This window comes from Bison bison, unplaced genomic scaffold (genome assembly GCF_000754665.1).
Source record: "Bison bison bison isolate TAMUID 2011002044 unplaced genomic scaffold, Bison_UMD1.0 scf7180017864124, whole genome shotgun sequence".
Taxonomy (NCBI): Eukaryota; Metazoa; Chordata; class Mammalia; order Artiodactyla; family Bovidae; genus Bison; species Bison bison.
This window is the reverse complement of record NW_011494696.1, coordinates 709,868-715,442: the sequence shown is the minus strand read 5'-3', so window position 1 is coordinate 715,442 and position 5,575 is coordinate 709,868.

Below are 5,575 nucleotides of genomic sequence, written 5' to 3'. Positions count from 1 at the left end.
CTCTCCTCCCTTCCCTCCTTTCTCACTCCCTTGGGGTCCCCCTTCCTCTCCCTTTCCTCTTCTTTGCTCCCGCGTCCCCTCTCCCGGTCTTTCTCGCCCCCACGGGGCCTGGGGGGCTACCCGGATTCTACCTCTTTGCTCCCTAACTCTCACCTCTCCCCTCCTGCCGCCCCTAACTCTTCCTCCTGCCTCCAGTCATCCTCACTGCCGACCCTTTTTCTCGCCTCTGCTCTGCCCCTCCCCCTCCTTTCCTGTCTGTTTCCCCGGTTGGCTGCCTTTTCTTAACCGTTGTTCCTTTCCCTGACGACACCTGGCCTGCACTCCGGGGAGAGGGGTCCTCACGGGGCCTGCCTCTGCCTCCACCGCCCGCTGTCTCCTCCCCCGCCTCCCGTCCCAAGACTGTAAGCCTGTCCCCTCCTCCCGGCCCTCCGGGCCCCTCTCCCTCCGAGCTCAGCCTTGGTCCGGCTCTCCGCTTCTTGAGAAAGTCGGGGAGCCCCTAGCTTCCCCTTTCGCTGCTTCTGTGGCCCTGGCTGCGTCACATGGTGCCCCGGGGCTGTTTAGGAGAAGCGAAAGCCTGGGTCACACGGACCCTGCCTGCCCAGCTTTCTAAAACCTCCCTTCCCCGCCCATCACCCTCTTTCCCAGTTCTGCCCACTTTTCTGGAAGCTGGAGGAATGTTTTCCCATCTTTCACTTTCATTTCTCCCTCGGATCCCACTTTCGCTGCATCCTCTTCCAGTCACTTCCAAAACTAGAGATACAGAACCAGAAAGGCAGCCTGTATCGGTTGGTCCTACTCTCCCACTTAGTGGATGCGGAGACTGAGGCCCCCATGGAAGGGCGAAGAAGGAAGGTCTGGGAATGACTGATTATGGTAGCTGAACTAGGGGTAAACCACTGACCGGTCTCTTGAGAGACACAGGAAGCTCTCAAATGCAATTCAGATTGTGCAAAAGCTATTGTGGAAAAGGAAGTGGGGGCACCTTCAAGAAGCTTGTTGCGCTGTAGAGGGCCCACAAGTGAGTTGAGATTGAGAGAGCCTGGCCTCAGACTAAATCAAAATCAGGCCTCAGCCCTCCCCTCCTCAGAGCCCTAAGAACCCTTGGATTAAAGGCCAGCCCTCACCCTGACCTAAAAGTCCCACGGCATCTGGCCGCTGCCCTGCTCCAACATCGCACAGCCCCACGTCCACTCATGTGCAGCCATACTGACCTTCTTTCTGTTCTCAGGCGCTGAGCCCCTTCCTGCCTCAGAACCTTGGTCTCTGCTCTTACCTCTGCCACACTGCTTCTCCTCCAGCTCCTTGCGTGACTGGTCTCTTCTCTTTATTTAGGTTTCAGCTGGAGTATCTCCTCTTCAGGAAGACCTTCCCTGGTTACCTGTCTAAGAAGTTGTCTACTGGATTCTCACCATCCTTTCTCTGTCTCATTGTCCCATTTTAATGTCTTCAGGGCACAGAATACTCGTTCAATGACTGGTTGTCTCCTCCAGTGGAGTAGAAGGAACCTGTTCCACTGGGTCAAGGAACTTGTTGAACCTCTTTAAAAAGATTTTGTCTTTTAAGAGTAGTTTTAGGTTTATAAGAGTATCAAGAGGATGGTACAGAAATTTCTTACACACCACTACTCTCACACTCACACATGCATAGCCTCCCCCATTATCAAGATCACTCACCAGAATAATACTTTTTTTTTTATTAAACCAAGGATGAACCTACATTGAAGTATTTTAGTCACCTGGAGTCTATAGTTTACTGTAGGGCTTATTCTTGGTGCTGTATGTTCTGTGGGTCTGAACAAATATATAATGACATGCATCCATCATTATAGCATCACACAGTATTTTCACTGTCCTACAATTCCTCTGTGTTCTGCTGATTCATCCCCACCCCACTCCTCAAGCCCTGGCAACCTCTGGTCCTTTTTATTGTCTGCATAGGTTTGCCTTTTCTGGTATGTCATATAGTTGGAATCATACAATATGTAATTTTTACAGATTGGCTTCTATCACTCAGTAATATGGCATTCAAGGTGCCTCCATACTTTTTCAAGGCTTGATATTAATAACTCATTTCTTTTTAGTGCTAAATAATATTCCATTGTCTAATGGACCATGAAAGTGAAAGTGGAGTCGCTCAGTTGTGTCCAACTCTTTGCAACCCCATGGACTGTAGTCTACCACACTTCCATGGGATTTTCCAGGCAAGGGTACTGGAGTGGGTTGCCATTTCCTTCTCCAGAGTATCTTCCTGACCCAGGGATCGAACCCAGGTCTCCCGCATTGTAGGCAGACACTTAACCATCTGAGCCACCAGGGAAGGTACAATGGACCATAGTGAACTTATTCATTCGTGTACCGAAGGGCATGTTGGTTGTTTCCAAGTTTTGGCAACTATGAATAAAGCTGCTATTAATATCCACGTGCAGGTTTTTGTGTGGATGTACATTTTCAGCTTCTTTGGGTTAAAATTCAAGGAGCTTGATTGCTGGATCATATATCCAGCTGTTCCAGCACTATTTGTAGAAGACACTTGTCTAACTTTTCACTGTTTTAACCTAATGACTGCCCAGTACTTGGTACTGGGTTATATAGTCTTGCATGCTTGTGAGCCTGCTTGGTCACTCAGTCATATCTGACTCTTTATGATCCCATGGACTGTTGCTCGTCAGACTCCTGTGTCCATGGGATTCTCCAGGCAAGAATACTGAAGTGGGTAGCCATGCTCTCCTTCAGGGGATCTTCCCAATCCATGGGCCGAACCCAGGTCTCCTGCACTGCAAGCAGATTCTTTACCATTTGAGGCATCAGGGGAGCCTACTATAGTCTCAGGAAGGCTCAAAGCTAAAATAAATGGAGTCTTGCAAAAGCTGTAGATGCCACAAAAAACTGGTTGTTCAAATTTTCTATCAGGCAAGAAGCCAAGCTTGTGATGGATGAGAAAAGCCCATGCAGGGATAAGAGTAATGGAGGGTGATGGAGAGAAAGCAGAGCTCTCCACCCAGGATTCAGCCACTTTAGTCAGGGGCAAGTGCTGTGGATGGGTTGGGCAGAGACTGGAGTCTCCTAGTCCCTCCCAGATAGTTGGGCTCTTCTGCCTCTACCTGGAGGACACTCAGGATCACCAGGATGTGGTGACAACATGCATGTCACATTCAGACTCTGTCCTCTCTTGACAAGGTCACTAGGGTGGCAGGTGTGACAAATGCCATCTTGGAGGGCTGAGCCTTGCAGATGAGAGTGTTGACCTGCCACCTGTGACCTTCAGGAGGAGGTGGATGAAAGGAAATTTCCTAAAAACAGTGTGGTGGGACCTCCTTGGTGTTCCAGTGGTTAAGAATCCACCGTCCAACGCAGGGCACGTGGGTTCGATCCCTGATCGGGGAACTAAGATTCCACTTCCCATGGGGGCAACTAAGCGCCCACACTGTAGCTACTGAGCCTGCGCACCTCAACGAGAAGCCCGTGTGCTGCAACTAGAGAAAGCCTGCAAGCCACAATGAAGAGCCTGCAAGCCACAAGTGATACCCAGAGCAGCCAAAATAAAAACAAATAGAAACCAACAATGTGGCTAGCAGAGAAGAACCAAGAGAAGAAAGCAGCAAAAACACACACACACAAAATGCCGGTTTTCCCTTGCTATCCAGTCTCTGTCCCTGAAGCGTACAGGGGGCAGGAACTAGGATGGGGTGATGAGGGACCTAATTTGCTGGGTAGGGGTGATTTGTGTCCTGCAGACACTGGAAGTAGTGTTCTGAAGACAACCGTGACTACTTTCCCGGCGTGAGTCAACATCAATTACCTGTATAAAGGTCTGGAGAGCAGATTTTTAGTCTGAGGAGACTCAGAGCCCATGTCCATGTCCCATAAGCATATGTGGTTTGACCCAAATGGCATTTGGCCCCATGGTGCAAAGTTTTTGTTCTTGTTTTTATTTATTTATTTTTTTAATTAAAAAAAAAGTTTAAATTGAGTTGCATCCTTAAAAAATTCAGAAATGGTCACATGAAAATCAGGATTTCTGGGGACTTCCCTGGTGGTTCAATGGTTAAGAATTCACCTTCCAATGCAGGGGACGCAGGTTTGATTCCTGCACTGGAATTAAAATCCCACATGCTGCAGGGCAGCTAAGCCCTTGCTTTGCAGCAAAGAGCCTGTGAGCCCCAGCTGAGAGCCCACACAGCTTAATACATAAATTAACAGACTGGTTTTTAAAAAAGAAAAGAAAACCAGGATTTGGGGCTGTTCTTGAAGTTAGGGAGAGTCTGGCAACTCTGGGCCCACAGGCTCAAATGGAGCCAAGTGGCAGTCCCCCACCCCATCTACAGAGCCCACAACTGAATCACTGGAGTGGCTCAGCAGATGCCTCCATCGGGGACTGCTGATGGAGCCTTTCACCTATGCATGGAGCCACAGATACTGGTGAAGGTCACAAAGGGGAGGATGGCCGTGTCTGCAAGCTGGGGATATTTAGAGGCAGTGGCTTCACCTAGGCAACCCACTTCAGTATTCTTGCCTGGGAAATCCCATGGACAGAGGAGCCTGGCAGGCTATAGACCATGGGGTTGCAAAGAGTTGAATATGACTGAGCATGCATGCTCAGGGAAACTTAGAACACACACAGGAATCAAAATACACCTGGATGAAAGTGGAGAAGGGGCAGAGCAGAGGAAAGGACAGCAAAGCCCAGGGCGATTCCTGGATGCTGTGCAGGTGTCCACCCACAACAGCTTCCTGTTCAGGGGTGGCCAAGCCCAGCACACCCTGGGGTGTAGCAGCACCTCAGGAATGGCCTGTAACCTGCAGCTGACTTGTTCGTGCAGGACTCGCATTCCCCACTAAGTGGGTAGCAGCACATGGAAGGCCCTGGTTCTGTTGGGTTTTTTCAGGACAAGGTTGATAACTGCTATTCCATTCCCATGACCACCAAGAGAGTCAGGGGCCTTTAAAGGAGTGGAACAGAGTGGATGCCTTCCCATGGCCATGAATGAAAGCACGACATTCCCAGGGCTGAAGGTCTGGCATGGATGCAGACTGGTCTGTGAATGGCCGTGGCCCCCAGGGGGCAGATGGAGTAGAGGATCCATCCTCCTGTTGTCTTCCTGTCCCCTGAGCACTCATGAGTGTGAACATCCATGGATTGAGGTTTGGGTTGGGAGGCAAAGCATCACAGATGATGTGCTGTGGTGTGCTTAGTCGCTCATTAGTGTCCGACTCTTGAGACCCCGTGGACTGCAGCCCACCAGACTCCTCTGTCCATGGCAATTCTCCAGGGAAGAATACTGGAGGGGGTTGCCATGCTCTCCTCCAGGGGATCTTTCCAACTCAACATTGCAGGCGAATTCTTTACTGACTGAACCACCAATCAAGTCTCCTCTGATTTCCTGAGGTTGGTTTAACCCTCAGAGTCCCCTGCAATGACTGGTGTCATAAGTGCCTATTTACTTGCTTTTTGTCCCACTGGACTAGAGACTTGGGGACAGGGATTGCATCTTCTTCACTTCTGTGTTCCCTGGTGCCCTGCCTGGCACATGGTAAGCCCAACCTCTCCAAGGGAATATACCCTGGGATTGGACACC